Below are 18,981 nucleotides of genomic sequence, written 5' to 3'. Positions count from 1 at the left end.
CAGCGCCTGGGCCTCTCCGTTGCACATCATCCCGAAGCCGGGGGGGGGGGGCGGATGGCGGCCATGCGGCGACTACCGCCGCCTCAACGACGCCACTACCCCCGACTGGGACCCCGTCCCGCACATCCAGGATTTTTCCGCCCGGTTGGCGGGGCGGACCATTTTTTCTAAAGTGGACCTGATTCGGGGGGTACCACCAGGTGCCCGTTCGCCCGGCCGACATCCCGAAGACGGCCGTGATCACACCTTTCGGCCTCTTCGAGTTCCTCCGGATGCCCTTCGGCCTCAAAAACGCGGCACAGGGGTTCCAGCGCCTGATGGACGGCGTGCTGCGCGACCTGCCGTTCCTGCTCACCATGGTGGACAGGACCACCAGGTGGCCAGAGGCCGTGCCCCTCACCTCCACCACCACCGCCAACGTGGCGCAGGCGTTCATCGCCACCTGGGTCGCGCGCTTCGGCGCACCGGCGGACATCTCGTCTGACCACGGCCCACAGTTCACGTCCGAACTTTGGGGCGCAGTCGCCCGCTCGTTGGGAGTCACTCTGCACCGCACCATGGCCTACCACCCCCAAGCACTCATGGCCGGCCTCCAGGATGACGGGTGGGCCGACTGGCTCCCGTGGGTCATTTTGGGCCTCCGCACGGCCCCCAAGGAGGACCTCCAGGCATCCACCGCCGAGCTGGTGTACGGCCAGACTCTCCGCGTCCCGGGCGAGTTCGTGCCCGACGCCACCAGCCCCTGGTCCGCCGCGCGCCAGCGCACGGACTTCCAGGAGGCCGCCCAACGTTTCGCCCCGGTGCCAACGTCCCGCCACGGCGACCCCCACTCCTACGTCCCCCCAGCACTCCGCACGGCGGAGTACGTCTTTGTGCGCCACGATGCGCACCGGGGGCCGCTCCGGCCACCTTACGACGGACCCTCCGGGTCCTACGCTGGGACAACAAGTCCTTCATCGTCAGCATCGGCGGTCGGGGGGACCGGATCTCGCTGGACCGCCTCAAACCGGCCCACATGGACGTTGGCCAGCCGCCACGGCTGGCTCTGCCACCGCGGTGTGGCCGCCCCCCGTCCACTACACCCACCCGTCCGACCATCCACCACCACACCGGACCTCCCCCCCACCCCCCACCCCCCCGCGACCGGCCAGGGGTCGTTTCGGTCGGGTCATCCGGACCCCCCTCAGGTTGACCTCCCTGGACCAAGTCCATTCTGGGGGGGGGCGTGTGTAGCGACCCATGGGTCCCCCAAGCAAGACCGGCATCAGAATCTCCTTGCTCCAGCCGGTGACGTCACCGGCGGGGATCCACGGCGCCAGAGTGGCTGGTCACGTGACCGCCAAAGCGTGCCGTGCGTGCGGGTATAATGAGCTACACTTGTGGATGACGTGACCACCGAAGCACGCCTCGCTTGAGAGGCGTGGCTTTCGGTTTCTGTTTCGGTTTCTGTTTTTGCTTTATAAGGCAGCCCGATAAACGGGCTTTTTAGTGTTCCCGAGTTGGTTTTACGAATAAACATCTTCTCGGACGAGTTTGTGCCTTGCCATCCTTTTATCCGTATTCTGCTGGAGTCCGGACTCCTTCAATATTTAACAAAGTTGTGGAGGAGTTCTGACCAAACTAGCTGGATTCGTTGGACAGGTGACAAGAACAAGCCGATTAGATTTTGGTTCAGGTCCGGATCCAGATCCGGCCTGCCTATCGGTGGATACAAAACATAAACTGTTGAGCCTGGCGGAGGGTATGCGCTCTACCTATTACTTTAGTACTGATGTGAAGTTATTTAATATTTCTAAAATGTTTTATTTTTGTCAGGATGTCCACGCGATGCCAAAAACAAAGAAGAGGAAGAGTACATTGAACGGTGATGCCAAATCCCAGTCGGATGACAGAAATGAAATACAGAAAGAAACAGAAATGGTAAGGAGAAATGTTACATTGATTTTGTTTACAAACACATTAGGTACAGGGCCTACAGGAAGTATTCACACCCCTTGACTTTTTCCACATTTTGTTGTGTTACATCTTGAATTTAAAATGGGTTAAATTGAGATTTTTTTTTGTTACTGATCTACACAAAATACCCCATAATGTCAAAGTGGAATTGTTTTGTTCGAAATTATTTCAAAATAATAAAAAATGAAATAGAGAAATATCTAATTTACATACATTACATGACCAAAAGTATGTGGACACCCGAACATCGAACATCTCATTCCAAAATCATGGGCATTAATATGGAGTTGGTTCCCCCTTTGCTACTATAACAGCCTTCGCTCTTCTGAGAAAGCTTCCCACGTGATGTTGGAACATTGCTATGGGGATTTGCTTCCATTCAGCCATAACAGCATTAGTTAGGTCGGGCACTGATGTTGGGTGATTAGGCCTGGCTCGCAGGTGGCATTCCAATTAATCCCAAAAGTGTTTGATGTGGTTGAGTTCAGGGCTCTGTGCAGGCCAGTCCAGTTCTTCCACACCGATCTCGACAAACCATTTCTGTATGGATTTCGCTTTGTGCATGGGGGCATTGTCATGCTGAAACAGGAAAGGGCCTTCCCCAAACTGTTGCCACAAAGTTGGAAGCACACAATCGTCTAGAATGTCATTGTATGCTGTAGTGTTAAGATTTCCTTTCACTGGAACTAAGAGGCCTAGGCCGAACCATGAATAATAGTCCCAGACCATTATTCCTCCTCCACCAAATATTCCAGTGGGCACTATGCATTCGGGCAGGTAGCGTTCTCCTGGCATCTGCCAAACCCAGATTCGTCCATCTGACTGCCAGATGGTGAAGCGTGATTCATCACTCCAGAGAACATGTTTCCACTGCTCCAGAGTCCAATGGCGGCAAGCTTTACACAACTCCAGCCGACGCTTGGCATTGCGCATGGTGATCTTAGGCTTGTGTGCGGCTGCTCAGCCATGGAAACCCATTTCATGAAGCTCCTGACGAACAGTTGCTGTGCTGACGTTGCTTCCAGAGGCAGTTTGGAACTCGGTAGTGAGTGTTGCACCCGAGGACAGTCGATTTTTACTCGCTATGTGCTTCAGCACTTGGCGGTCCCATTCTGTGAGGTTGTGTGGCCTATCACTTCGCGGCTGAGCTGTTGTTGCTCCGAGACGTTTCCACTTCACAATAACAACACTTACAGTTGACCGGGGGCAGCTTTATCAGGGCAGAAATTTGACGAACTGACTTGTTGGAAAGGTGGCATCCTATGACGGTGCCACGTTGAAAGTCACTGAGCTCTTCAGTATGGCCCATTCTCCTGCCAATGTTTGTCTATGGAGATTGCATGGCTGTGTGCTTGATTATATATACCTGTCAGTAATGGGGGTGGCTGAAATAGCCGAATCCACTAATTATAAGGGTTGTCCGCATACTTTTGGTCATGTAGTGTAAGGATTTAAGCCACTGAGGCAATACTTTTTGGCACTTCCAACAAATTATGGCTATTGGTGGATTCTGTGCAATGGCGGGTGGTAACAATAGACAAATGCTCAAATTGATTAATTCTAACAATAGATGTCTTCAATGTACCACAGAATGTTTTAATTTCAAGAATGTAAACTTAGAGGTATAAACAATAGATACATTTTAATTTATAACATATGACTGACTGTATTAGTCTGCAACAGGCAACGTCGACCACCCTTAATACTATTCTTTTTGTGGGGATAGGGGATGAAATACCATCGTGGAGATAGAACTTGTAGATTAGCATGGACCGCATGTGAGTAGGAAGCCAATTTCGATGTAATTTAAGTCGGGAAAACTGTGAGCTTTAGGTCGTCTATGTGTCTCCACGGGGGGGGGGGGGGTGGCGGGGGGGGGGTGGAGCTATGTTAACGAGGTAGGGTTTAAGGATAATTTCCCCAGTGTGTGATTCCCCCTGTGATCAATTCCTAACCTTTCACAAGCCAAGCTGAGCCGGCCCCATGAACACTTACTACCGATAAAAGTCAAGAAAGATCCACCCGGACTAAGCCCCACCTCCAAAGGACCGAATAGGCAAAAAGCCCCGTCCACGAGATGTGGAGAAATAAGGGGGCGGTCAAGAAAGGCCATGAGGCCATGCCCCGAGGGACGTGATTGGATCGTTGGATGTGGGCGGGGTGAATATGGAGGGAAATGAGCCGATTGCCTCTCAGGAACAAGGAAGAAGAGTCTCGCTCTCTGGCTCGTTTTTGGAGAAGGAAGGCGGCACCATTGTGTGGTGCTGGAGCTTGGAGTTTGGGTGCACTTTTGAAGTGGGTGGGGAGCTCTTGGCCGTGTGGGCAGCATTGTGAGATGTTGCTTTGGCCATGGTGCACTTCGGAGGCAAAGGAGGCTGTCCTATTTGCTTGCCTTACGCCGGTGGCTGCGACGGATACGACGCCGCCGCCATCCTGTGTGTTTCCTGCCTGTGGGGCTTCAGCTTCGACGACCACCGAGCTCCTTCAAGTTCTTGTTATGGACCAACGCTGAGTTTATTTTATTATATTTATTTTATTAATACTGCCCAACAAAATATTTATTTTTATTATCTTACCCCTATTTTCCTATTTGAAAATATTTTCCTATTTGAGTCTGTGTGGAGGATCCTCACCGTAGGGAATTAGTCGTCACCTCAACCTTTATTTCGCATTACATTTACTTTTATTAAATTCATTATTGTTGCATTTTATTTGCTGTGTGTGTTTGTTCGTTGTGGGTTTCGGAAATCAACCCATGTGTGTCGTACAGGTAAGCGACTTGCATCCTCCCTCCTCGCGTGCCACAAAATAACTGCTATATTTTTGGCTTGTTTGCCTCGGTATTAAGGACTGATTCGGCTATCTGTCACCGTTGGTCTCAATCGCCGGCGACACGACAATACTTTGCCCTTTCCCCTTCCACAACCGCAAACCCGTTCATCCTCTCTTCTTCTTCACCAAGTTAAATAATTCTGTTTTTAACTCTGTCCTATTATCATTCTTGATTTTGTTTGTTTCTTGCAGCGTAAAACGTTTTCAAGAGTCCGACTTAAGCCTCGGAAGATGAAACAGAACGTTCTCCAGGCGAAGTCCAGCCATGCGAAACGACTTGGGTTGGAACTCAACTTTCCAATGGTTATTGATGATATCAAGTCCTTACTTGAGATCGCAGGGAAACTGACCATCAGTGATGCTTCGACACAAATAAAGCAAACCACGAATGGACATGTTGGAGCAAGCTGGATCATCCATTCTCCATTGCAGGTTAGCCTGCTTTGATTGGCTGGAGACTTGTTTGATTTATTGTCATAATATGAGCGTTGATGTCTGTTAAATACAGTATATATATATATATATATATATATATATATATATATATATATATATATCTCTATATATATATATATATATATATATATATATATATATATATATATATAAATTTTTTTTTTTTTTTTTTTTTTTGAAGAATTGGGTTAAATCAATTCTGCTGTGAATTATTTGGTCCATGTGGAATGGCGGCTTTTTTTTTCTCTCTCTCCTTTTTTTTAGTTGGATCATTCATTTGATAAATCTCCTGCTGGTGATGCCAATGGGATGCCACAGTTTCCAATGTATTACACCCCAAAAAAAGCCAATCATGGTAATGTGTGGAGAGATTTTCCCCCACTTTAACGTCAGGAATTGATATAAGAATACTCTTGTGTTTATGGGGGTAGTTGAAAGGATACCATAGGGTGGGTAGGATTGTATAATTGTAGCATGGACCATGGATGCGTTGGAGAAATCGCAATGTACTAATGTAGGGAAACTGTAGCTCAAGGTTATTTATGTGTACACCACATGGGGGGTGGTGTTGTGCTAATTATTGGCAGGGAGTAAGGTTAGTTTTCCCCAGGAGGTAGTTTTCCCTCTGTAATTTTCCCATATGTTTTGCTGTAAAAACAGCTCCTTTAAACAACAACAACAACCGCCGACAAAAGCCAAGCAGAGCCGATCGGACTAAGCCCCGCCTCTAAAGGACCTAAAAGGAAATGGGACACACCCCTGAGGGACATGCTTAGCTCAGAGGTTGTGAGTGGTGCGAACTGGGAGGGACGTTCGGTGATTGGCTCTGAAGAGGAAGAAGAAGAACGCTTCCCTCTCTCGATCTTGGCTCAGACAAGAAGGCTGGCCATTTTGTATGTTGGCGGTTTTTTGTGCGGGCTTTTGGAGAAAGAGGAGGTCTGGGCTGCATTGGAGACACTTTGAAAGAGGGATGCGACTGCTTGAGTGTGCTGGAGGCCGTGTCATTCCTCCTAGAGAGAGCGAAAGAGGGCCGTCTCGACAACTTGCCTCACGACCTTTAGCGCCTTCAGTGCCATCTTCTGTGCTTCCCTAGCGGGAGGCTCTGAGCTGTGTCGTTGGAGGTACCTTGGGGTAACCAACCACGTTGGAGGTACCACCCACCACGAAAAGGACATTTTATTTTATTTTATCATTCCCCTGTTGGGTGTTGTGAATCTGTGTGGAGGATCCTCACGTTCGGAAATCAATTTACCTCAATTTTAATTCCTTCCTTTATTTACATTAAAATTATTATTGTTAAATTTTCCTTGTCTTGTTTGCATGGTGTTGGATTCGGGAATAAACCCTTGTGTTTCGTCAGATAAATGTCTCGCAGCTATTCATCTCGTGCGCGTCAGAACCGCCATTTTCGAAAGAGAGTAAAAACGTTCAGCTATTCGTCATCCAGCGGTCTTAATCGCTGGTGACAGGACAATACGCTTGTTAGTCTCTGTCCGTCTGTCCTTCCATCACATATTGGGAGATAATGGAATCCTGCGAGATTGCGAATCAAACGTTGTTTTGTCATTATTTAATTTCCTTGTTGTATGCTTCATGAAGAAGATAATTAATTGGGATAATTTATTAACACGTGGAGAGGGGGGATGGTTTAATCAACCAGCTATTCTTTGATAATATTGTTGAAGTTACATTTTGCATTTTGTGGGACTTCCTTGGGGACCTGCAAGTGTACACATAAATGTAGCAATGCCCGACTTTTCGTTTTCATTTTTCTCATTGCAGAAGACTGTTGGCACACAAACTGACGGCAGATGTTTCTGTAAAGATATTGAAAAACTCCCTGGAAGACCAAAGGCCAAGTATGAAAAAAAGGTTCTTCAATCGAAGATCAAAGTGGATATTCGAAAGAATCAGGTATCTTTGACAACGCAAACTATTTCTCTTTTTTTTTTTTTTTTTTTTAATTGGTCAGAGGAGAGGAAAAAAGAAGAATGCAAAGATACACGAGGCCAAGAGTTACAGGTGAAAGGCATACAAGAACCACCTTTAGAGGCCATTTTTCCCCCACAGATCGGGGGTTGGCCTTTTTTGGGCACCATGGTCCCCTTTTTGAAGCAATGTTTTATGACCGGATGCCCTTCCTGCCGCCAACCCTGTTAGTCGCCTCTTGCGACACATTACTAGTGAACTGGTACTCAATTTGCCGAACTCGGAAGGATGACAGGCTGAGGATTATTTAATTTTGTAAGTGATTCTTCACCATTGGGAGATAGTGCTAAAAACTATACATTGAGGGATATCTGAAAAAGTTATGGATGGATTTGGACGAAACTTGGTGGACAGGTTGTGTGTGTGATAAGGAAGAATCAATTCGATTTTGGTGAAGATCTGAATGTAGATTTGGATATGAGAATTATTTTTTTTGTTAAGTGATTCTTCACCATTGAGTGATATGGCCAACCAGGCGGAAGTATTATCTCTACTGAGTGCCGTTCTAGTTCGTCTGCTTGTCTGTCTGTTTGTCCGCACAGAATAAATCAGATTTTCTCTGCAACCGATTGACAGGAAATTTTCACCATCAGTGCACCTCCTCCTGTAGAATATTTTAATGATAATTATGACGTCATACGTTACGTGGTACGGGCGCCATCTTGGAAAAACCGAAAAAATTGCACCTTGATATCTCCGAAACCGCTGAATAGAAAGAATTGAGACGTGGCTCATTGTAAAGAACTTTCCATGGGGAATAACATTTGTTAATGATGATGTCATAGGTGCCTCCATTATGACGTCATGATTCGACAAGTACAAAACTTCATCCGATCAAGATGAAATTTCTTGAGCATCATCTCGGGATAAATTGGTGGAGAAAAAAAAAGATGACGTCATCGGTCACGTGGTTCGGCCGCCATATTTTTTTTAACACAAATGCCTTAAAAACCACAAAAAATCCCTTTTTCTCTGAAATGGCTAAACAGATCGAGGCAAAACATTACATGCATAATCGCATGCCCATGACAAACAAAAGGTTCCATGACTGTGACTTCATAGGTCACATGGTTTGCCAGCGATGATTTTTTCAAGAATAAAAATTTAAAAATCCATTCCTCGAGAAAGGCTCAACAGATCGAACGGAAACTTCACACATATGCACCCCATGCCTTGTGTATACCATGCTGCCCTTGAATAATTCATATGTCATATGGTCTGATGGCCATACACTACCGGTCAGAAGTTTTAGAACACCTCAATTTTTCCAGTTTTTATTGAAATTTACGCAGTTTAATGTCTCAATGTACTCTGAAATTAAGCATAGAACAAATAAACAATTGGAGATAAAAAAGAAATCATAGAATCATTTTGTTTAACAAAATTTAATTTAAATTTTTGACTTTGCAATAGGTTGCTTTGCTTTCACCCTTCTGTCCAGTTTATCCAAAACCAGCTTGATGGGGATTAAGTCTGGATATTGCACTGCAGGAAGTAGTATATTGCTATCATAATGGCAAGAAAAAGGCAATTAACAAGGAAGACAGACAGACCATTATAACCCTTTAAAGTGTAGGTCTTTCCTTTAGAGAAATTGCAAAGAAAGCCAAGGTGTCAGTGAGTACAGTTTCCGACACCATCAAAAGGCACTTGGAAACTGGAGGAAACTCTGACAGGAAGAGGTCTGGCAGACCCAAAGCCACAACAGAATCAGAAGACAAGTTTCTTAGAGTCAACAGCTTGCGTGATAGGCGGCTCACAGGACAACAGCTTCAAGCACAGCTTAACACTGGTCGAAGTAAGCAAGTCTCAGTTTCAACTGTGAAGAGAAGACTTCGAGCTGCAGGTTTGACAGGTCGAGTGGCAGTAAGAAAGCCATTGCTAAGATGGCAAAATAAGAAAAAGAGGCTTGCCTGGGCCATGAAGCACCGCCAGTGGACTACTGAAGACTGGAAGAAGGTCTTATGGACTGATGAATCAAAATTTGAAATCTTTGGTTCATCACGCAGGGTTTTTGTATGCCGTCGAGTCGGTGAAAGGATGGTTGCTCAGTGTGTGACACCAACTGTCAAACATGGAGGAGGAAGCGTGATGGTCTGGGGCTCTTTTGCTGAATCCAGAGTCGGCGACTTGCACAGAGTGACTGGCACCCTGAATCAAAAGGGCTACCGCAGCATTTTGGAGCGCCATGTAATACCCTCTGGTATACGCCTAGTTGGTCAGGGTTCATCCTATAGCAAGATAATGACCCTAAACACACCTCCAGGATTTGTCAAAACTACCTTCGAGGAAAAGAACAAGATGGTAGGCTTAAAATCATGGAATGGCCAGCACAGTCTCCAGACTTAAACCCCATCGTGCTGGTTTGGGATGAATTGGACAGAAGGGTGAAAGCAAAGCAACCTACAAGTGCAACACATTTGTGGGAACTTCTGCAACAGTGTTGGGAAGAACTTCCCAAACAATATTTGATTTCCATTGTAGAAAGAATACCACGAGTGTGTTCGGCGGTTATATCTGCAAAAGGTGGCTACTTTGCTGAGTCAAAAATTTGAATTAAATTTTGTTAAACAAAATGATTCTATGATTTATTTTTTATCTCCAATTGTTTATTTGTTCTATGCTTAATTTCAGAGTACATTGAGACATTAAACTGCGTAAATTTCAATTAAAACTGGAAAAATTAAGGTGTTCTAAAACTTTTGACCGTTTGTCTCTTGCATTGAACGAAAATCTTTTTTGAAAACGTATCTCTTGAACCGCTTCATTGATAAATGTGAAACTTCAAAGTAATGTAATAGCCATAAAGCAGAAAATGTTTTTAAAATTTCAATATGATTGGTCTTGCGGTCTGGGCAGGCAGAAGTTGTTATTGTTTGAAGATGAAGAAATTCTGCCATATTATCTTCTCCAGCCATGTGAGTTTTCAATATACACTACATGGCTAAATGTATGTGGACACCCGAACACCACACCCATATGTGCTCGATGAACATCTCATTCCAAAATCATGGGCATTAATATGGAGTTGTCCCCCCTCCCCCCTTGCCTCTATAACAGCCTCCACTCTTCTAGGAAGGCTTTCCACTAGATGTTGGAACATTGCTGCGGGGATTTGATTCCATTCAGCCACAAGGGCATTGGTGAGGTCAGGCACTGATGTTGGGTGATTAGGCCTGGCTTGAAGTCGGCGTTCCAATTCATCCCAAAGGTGTTTGATGGGGATTAAGTCACGGATCTGTGCAGGCCAATCAAGTTATTCCACACTGATCTCGACAAACCATTTCTGTATGGGCTTTGCTTTGTGCACGGAGGCATTGACATACTGAAACAGGAAATGGCCTTCCCCAAATTGTGCCACAAAGTTGGAAGCATACAATCGTCTAGAATGTCATTGTATGGTGTAGCGTTAAGATTTCCCTTCACTGGAACTAAGGGGCCTAGCCCGAACCATGAAAAACAGCCCCAGACCATTATTCCTCCTCAACTAAACTTTAAATTTGGCACTATGCATTCGGGCAGATAGTGTTCTCAGGGCATCCGCCAAACCCAGATTCGTCCGTCGGATTGCCAGATGGTGAAGCGTGATTCATCACTCCAGAGAACCCGTTTCCACTGCTCCAGAGTCCAATGGCGGCGAGCTTTACACCACTCCAGCCGACGCTTTACATTGCGCATGGTGATCTTAGCCTTGTGTGCAGCTGCTCAGCCATGGAAACCCATTTCATGAAGCTCCCGACGAACAGTTGTTGTGCCAACGTAGCTTCCAGAGGCAGTTTGGAACTCGGTAGTGAGTGTTGCAACCAAGGACAGACGATTTGTACGCGCTACTCGCTTCAGCACTCTGCGGTCCCGTTCTGTGAGCTTGTGTGGCCTACCACATTGCAGCTGAGCAGTTGTTGCTCCTAGACGTTTCCACTTCACAACAACAGTACTTACAGTTGACAGCGGCAGCTATAGCAGGGCAGAAATTTGACGAACTGACTTGTTGGAAAGGTGGCATCCCATGACGGTGCCACGTTGAAAGTCACTGAGCTCTTCAGTATGGCCCATTCTACTGCCAATGTTTGTCTATGGAGATTGCATGGCTGTGTGCTTGATTATATATACCTGTCAGCAATGGGTGTGGCTGAAACAGCTGAATCCACTAATTAGAAGGGGTGTCCACATACTTTTGGCCATGTAGTGTATATATATATAATATATATATATATACAGTCACGTGAAAAAGTAAGTACACCCCATGTAAAGTTTTGACTTTTTCAACATATTTCAACATACAGCTATTTCATCTTCATTTCAACAATATTGACAGATAAAGGTGATATAATATAACAAATATCATGAAACATTTACATTTTGTAGTCCATTGTATAATTTAAATAAACATGAATGCAAATTTCGCATGTGGAAAAAGTAAATACACCCTTGGCTCTAATAGGTGGTATTGCCCCCTTTGGCAGAAACAACCTCAAGTAGGTGTTTCTTATAACTGTCTACCAGTCTCTGGCATCGACTGGGAGAAATTTTTGCCCACTCCTCCATGCAAAATTCTTTCAGATGTGCGATGTTTGAGGGGTTTCTTGCATGCACAGCACGTTTCAAATCCCCCCACAACATCTCGATGGGATTTAGATCTGGGCTTTGACTTGGCTATTCCAGAACCCTCCATTTCTTTCTTTTCCGCCATTCCTTGGTGGATTTACTGGTATGTTTAGGGTCATTGTCATGTTGCAAGGTCCACCTTCGGTTGAGCTTCAACTTTCCGACAGATGGCCTCACATTATCCTCAAGCACCCTCTGGTACAATGAAGAATTCATAGTGGATTCTATGATGGTGAGCTGCCCAGGCCCTGATGCAGCAAAGCTGCCCCAAACCATAATATTTCCACCACCATGCTTTACAGTTGTTATCCGGTTCTTGTGGTCAAATGCTGTCTTTGGTTTTCTCCAAACATGTCTTCTGGTACTGTGGCCAAATAGCTCTACCTTTGACTCATCTGTCCAGAGCACATTGTTCCAGAAGTGCTGGTCTTTGCCTAGGTGTTCATTGGCAAACTTTCCTCTTGCCCTGATGTTCTTTCTGGACAGCAAAGGTTTCCTCCTGGCACACCTCCCATGCAGATCAAATCTGTGCAGCCTCTTTCTAATGGTAGAATCGTGCACTTTGACATCAATAGTGGCAAGAGCTACCTGTAGGTCCCGTGATGACATTCTGGGGTTCTTAGAGACTTCTTTCAGCATCTTGCGGTCTGCTCTCGGGCTGAATTTGCTGGGGCGGCCTGGCCTGAACAAGTTGGCAGTTGTTTGGAATCTTCTCCACTTGTAGATGATCTTCTGGACAGTCGAATGATTGATTTCAAATTGTTTGAAGATCTTTTAAATCCCTTCCCAGACTCGTAGGCATCTATAACCTCCTTTCTGAAGGCCTCAGAGAGCTCTTTTGATCTCGGCATGGTGATGCCGCACACTTCAACAACAAAGAGCAAACCAAACTAAATGTCTGAGGTTTAAATAAGACAGGTTCCTTCAAGATCCTCTCCAACGATGTTCTAATCATTTGCACCTGAGCTGGTGCACCTCATTCTAATTTTAGGTATTTGAAGTAGTGATAAATGTAGGGGTGTACTTACTTTTTCCACATGTGAAATTTGCATTCATGTTTATTTAAATTATACAATGGACTACAAAATGTAAATGTTTCATAATATTTGTTATATTATTTCACCTTTATCTCCCAATATTGTTGAAATGAAGATCAAATTGCTGTATGTTGAAATATGTTGAAAAAGTCAAAACATTACATGGGGTGTACTTACTTTTTCACGTGACTGTATATATGTGTGTGTGTGTACTGTTTGAAGTCGGTGTCATCTTCTCTATTAATTATGTACGTCTATTAATTACCTACCTCTATTAATTGTGTGCTATTGGAATGAATCTTTCGACACTTTGGACTGCTGAGACCCTTTAGACCTTTGAAGAACCTTTAAGACCCCTCAAGGCCTTTAGACCACCACGACCCCAACATACCCTGAAAATCCTTAAATACCATGAAGAACCAGAGGACCACAAGGACCCATAAGACCCTGAGGACTCAGAAGATCTAAAAGACTCTGAAGACCCTGAAGACGCTGAAGATCCAAAATATCCTGAGGACGCAAAAGACTCTGATGATGCAAAAGACCCTGGAGACTCAAAAGACCCCGGGGACTCATCTGAAATGAGGACAGCCTCATTAAAAAATATATTCTTAAAATACAATACTAAATTCAGTTTTACACAGAGGACGTCATGTGTCACATGTGTTTGATGAAAGTGTGGTTGTACAAAATCTATCTATAATTCCAGTAATCTCTGTACGTCTGTACGTTTGTACGTCTGTTTGTCTGTGACCGCTGTTTCTCGACAACCACGGGTCCGATATACTTTTAACTTGCCAGGTATATTGCTGGGGACCCGAGGATGTGCCTTTTCAAGGTTTCATATTAATCGGACAATTACTTTCCGAGCTATGTCCAAAAAACGATTCAACCAATCAGAGAGCAGCGAACTATCGCGTGTGCCGAACGTGGCGGACACACTCTGCCTCGGATGGCACATTTGAGAGCGTATTCATTTATTTCACGTTTGCAAACTATGTTGGCGTTAAACTATGTTTTAAAACTAATAATAAAACTAATAAAAACGAATTTGCGATTCATTCGCTTTCCTGCGCGTTTGTGCACGCGATGGCGATTTCTTTACCAAACTCCGGAAGCCGTTCGCTTTGGACCAAACCATTTCATGTAAATAGAGGGGGGGGGATTGTCACCACTCGCAAGCCGTTCGCTTTGGACCAAACCATTTCATGTAAATAGAGGGGGGGGATATAATTTTAGATATATATATAGTACGGGCATGCCCTCGTAATGAAAGAATGTACAAAAACACCCCACAAAATACACCTCACAGAACACATCCTGGTGAGAGTCTGCAATCTCTGAATGCTCTTTCTTGTTTAATATGTTTAATTATTTATCTTTAAAAAGTAAGAAGTTCCTGACTTGAAGGGCAGTATCTCCATGGTGAGGAAATGATTGCTTTGTAGTTGTAAAGCCAAGTTACTCGGGGCCGTGTGCATCAATACCTGCGTGTTTGGTCCGTGCAGGTACAACTGAGGTGTAAACCCTCAAAGAAGAGAAAAAATGTCCTTGAAACATCAGATTCTGAAAACAAGAAAGATGTGGTGAGTGTGTAATTATTTAATATCTGTGTTTTACGGTGAATCAGAATGACGTACACAATGAAGATTTGCAATTGAAAAAGTCTTCAAGAAATTCTACTCGGATTGCGGTTACTGTTTTTTAACTGATCCTAATTGCAGTAATTGATTACTTCCCTACATTGCCGTAACTTTATTTGTCTACATTTCTGGAATATTCTTTTCGACATTAATTTTCGATTGGTTATTGCATTTCCACACGTGAGGTTTTGTTGATTACCAACGGTATTCTTAATATTTAATCCATGACGAATAATGCTGCATATACAAGAGCACATGATCTATTTCTTCGTTACCTGTTTTGTTCATTTCAATTTGGTATTTCTTACAAAATCAATTCTGTTATTACTATTTACCATTTTGATGCTGCCACAGTAACTAGGATTCCCCACGAATGATACAAAAAAGTAAGAAGTTACAGACTCGTAGAATAGTCCTTCCCTGGAGAGGAACTTCCTGCTTTGTAATTAGCCTGCGTGCGCGAAGTTGGGTTAAGCAATTGGTTCACTTTATCTGTCTGTCTGTCTACAGATATTTGTCTATAAGGGAGGAACTACTTAATTTCAATTGAACGATATATTTACCTCCGCCACCAAAGGTGGATGGAGGTTATTTTTTCACCCCTGTCTGTTTGTTTGTGAACAAGATATCTCAAAGAGTTGTGGACGCATTCGGACGAAATTTGGCAGAGATGTAGCGGATGTGACAAGGACGAAATGATTAGATTTTGGTGAATATCCGTATTCGGATCCGGTTACTATAAATTTTTAAAGTGATTCTTCACCATTGGGAGATGGGGCCAAAAACGATACATAGCAGGATGTCTCAAAAAGTTATGCACGGATTTGGACGAAACTTTGTGGACCGGTTGGGTGTCTGGCAAGGACAAATAGATTCGATTTTAGTGATGATCTGAATATGGATTCGGATATAAGAATTATTTAAATTTTTAAGTGATTCTTCACCATTGGGAGATAGGGTCAAAACGATGCATAGCAGGATATCTCTAAAAGTTACGGATGGATTTGGACGAAACTTGTTGGATAGGTTGTGTGTGTGACAAGGACGATTCGATTTTGGTGAAGATTCGGATCCGGATCTGGCTCGTATAATTTTTTTTATGTGATTCTTCACCATTGAGTGATATTGCCAACCAGGCGGAGGTATGGTATGCTCTCTACTGAGTGCCGTTCTCGTTTTATTTTTAAAAATAATTTATTTAAATGGAATATTACATTTTGAACATGAATCGGAACATGAATAGGAAGACAAGTCTGTCGTTTTACCCTACTTTCGCTCTGAATTTGTCCCGATCACGCATACACAGCGGAGTGAGAACGATGTTTTTTCATCTGTTTATCTGGCAATCAAACAAAATTGAAAGTCATTCCAAACAGGAAATTTACTGTTTTTCAGAATGCCATGAATGACACAAACAGGCACGAAGAACTAATATGACGAAAAAAAACAAGGTGGTGTGAAAGACGGTGCATCAGCGGTGGTAAACTTCCGAAAAAGTTTTTGGTATTTTTCTACATCCTTTAAAACCACAATTTTATTTCAATTTTATTATATTCTTGAATAATGCAGAACGCAATTCCCATTGTTGGTACTTCTAAAAACTTTCAGTTTAGCAGTACTTGCACAAAAGATTACGCCATTTTACAACATCTCGACCAATCAAATGTGCCTCTCGCACTCACAACGTTGGGGAATATCGATATTCAGACAAAATGGCGGCTTGCAGGAAATGTAGATTGTGTCCTGAAACGCAAAGCAATAGTTGAAAACACCCTTCCCATGACCTTTTTCTCCAGACTGTGCTGGGTAAGGTGTTCCATGAACTCTTTAGTTGTTGTTTGTAGTTGTAAAGCCACATGATGTGGAGTAGAGAGCATCACTCCCAATGTGCCCGATTACGTGCAGGTAAAACCAAGTCATAAGGCTCCAAAGAAGAGTCAAAAGATGTTTCAAGCACCTGCAGATTCTGAGAACTCTCCACTGGATGTGGTGAGTGTACATTTGTTTGATGTTCACGTTTTCCTCCAAATGTGTTTTTTCTCTTGATTGAGAAATATTCACAAAATTATTTTTTATGAACAGATAAAAAGGCTTTTTAAAGATTATTTGGATTATTCCATTTTAACTACTTGTGTTTCAAAATCTGGTTTACAGTTTAAAATCTGCTGTTTGTGGGAGAGGAAGATGTACATGTCATGAAGGTTTGAGGATGGTCTAATCTGGGAGACATGCGCCTTTACATTATGTTGTGGAAATGACTCCCAGAGGCTAAAATTGCATGGATTCGAATAGTTATTTCCCTTAATTTATGTTTAGTGTAAGTGTGTGGTAAAATGAACTATAATAGCAATGGTCATGTTTTATCCTCTGTAATCTGTCTCTTCTAAACGTTTATCGGAATTATGGCCTTATGACACCTACTAGGCATGAGTTTAGGCACATTCCTCCAACACGTAGAATGTTCTGGCAGAGCCGAGAGGCACGGGATGGAATAACACCACCTCCAACAACTGGCGCCAAGTGACCAAGGCTTGTCGAGATCACTGCATGGTTTGGTGTCGGGCGGCTCATTGAAAGACTGCCCATAGGGAAGCAGCTGGTTCGGTGAGGAAGAGCATTCTGCAGGTTACTGCTGGGTTCTGTTTGGAGAGCAGTGATGGAGAAGCTATTCTGTCGACGCGGCTCTAAAGAAGCATGTTATTGCTTCACCGCGGATTGGATCTCACACACTGCCATGGCATACCCTATAACTCTGGTTTGTTTGGTGGAGTCAAGACCAGCGAGCCAAGTGCCAGCTGTCGAACTGCGCCACTCATTCCTTTGTCTCGTCCCTCTGTCTTTAGTTGTCTTCTGTCATCGGCTCGAGGCCTTAAAGATGTTACTTAAGCATTCCCGTTTGTCCGAATCCCGGATGTAGTTTCATTTTTGTTTGTAACTGTTATCTGGTATCACAATTGTTTTTACTTCTTTTTAGCTCAACTGGAACGAAGTTGAAGGGAGCTTATGCGAAGGCAGGTCGTATATATATGTATATATATATATATATATATATATATATATATATATATATATATATATATATATATATATATATATATATATATATATATATATTATGTTGAATATGAATAAATGAATGAATGAATGAATGAATGATCGTTTTAAGGCCATTTTCCCCGCTGGAGCGGGGGTTAGCCTTGCGGGCCCCATGACAATCATGGTTCTCTGTTTGAGGCAATGTTTTTATGGCCGGATGCCGTTCCTGACGCCAACCCTTGGTCGCCTCTTATGATGCGCAGGGATACGGTGTACCTATTCTAAATCGGGGTACACACCATGATCATTCATCCCAGCAAGCTGGTACTCAATTTGCCGACCTCGAAAGGATGACAGGCTGAGTCAACCCTCCTGGCGTTAATTCAGCGATCGATCGGGATTCGAACCCAGGATCCTAGGATCCCAAGCCGGCACCCTAACGGCTAAGCCAACACCAGGCTTAGGTAGATATAATAGATGATAGCTTAGATAGATGTTGAGATAGATATAATCGTATACATACTGTATATATATATATATATATATATATACACACACAGTCACGTGAAAAAGCAAGTACACCCCGTGTAAAGTTTTGACTTTTTCAACATATTTCAACATACAGCTATTTGATCTTCATTTCAACAATATTGATAGATAAAGGTGATATAATATAACAAATATCATAAAACATTTACATTTTGTAGTCCATTGTGTAATTTAAATAAACATAAATGCAAATTTCGCATGTGGAAAAAGTAAGTACACCCCTACAATTTTCACTACTTCAAATACCTAAAATTAGAATCAGGTGCACCAGCTCAGGTGCAAATGATTCGAGCATCGCTAGAGAGGATCTTGGAGGAACCTGTCTTATTTAAACCTCAGACATTTAGTTTGGTTTGCTCTTTGTTGTTGAAGTGTGTGGCGTCACCATGCCTAGATCAAAAGAGCTCTATGAGGCCTTCAGAAAGAAGGTTATGGATGCCTACGAGTCTGGTAAGGGATTTAAAAAGATCTCCAAACAATTTGAAATCAATCATTCGACTGTCCGGAAGATCATCTACAAGTGGAGAAGATTGCAAACAACTGCCAACTTGTTCAGGCCAGGCAGCCCAATTGCCGCTTCCCAACTTCCCAACTTCCCAACTTCCCAACTTGCCCCAGCAAGTTCAGCCCGAGAGCAGACCGCAAGATGCTGAAAGAAGTCTCTAAGAACCCCAGAATGTCATCACGGGACCTCCAGGTAGCTCTTGCCACTGTTGATGTCAAAGTGCACGAGTCTACCATTAGAAAGAGGCTGCACAAATTTGATCTACATGGGAGGTGTGCCAGGAGGAAACCTTTGCTGTCCAGAAAGACATCAGGGCAAGACTAAAGCTTGCCAATGAACACCTCTAGGCAAAGACCAGCACTTCTGGAACAAT

At 43.7% G+C, this 18,981-nt stretch overlaps 1 pseudogene; it reads left to right on the top strand.

Moving 5' to 3' along the window:
• Positions 1 to 4,711: 4,711 nt before the first annotated feature.
• LOC144894019 (uncharacterized) lies at positions 4,712 to 17,512 on the top strand (annotated as a pseudogene).
• Positions 17,513 to 18,981: the final 1,469 nt, after the last annotated feature.

The sequence above is a fragment of the Myxine glutinosa genome, chromosome 1 (assembly GCF_964187855.1).
Source record: "Myxine glutinosa chromosome 1, kmMyxGlut1.1, whole genome shotgun sequence".
Classification (NCBI taxonomy): Eukaryota; Metazoa; Chordata; class Myxini; order Myxiniformes; family Myxinidae; genus Myxine; species Myxine glutinosa.
The sequence above is the reverse complement of the archived record's forward strand: the minus strand, read 5'-3'. Positions and strand labels throughout refer to the sequence as shown.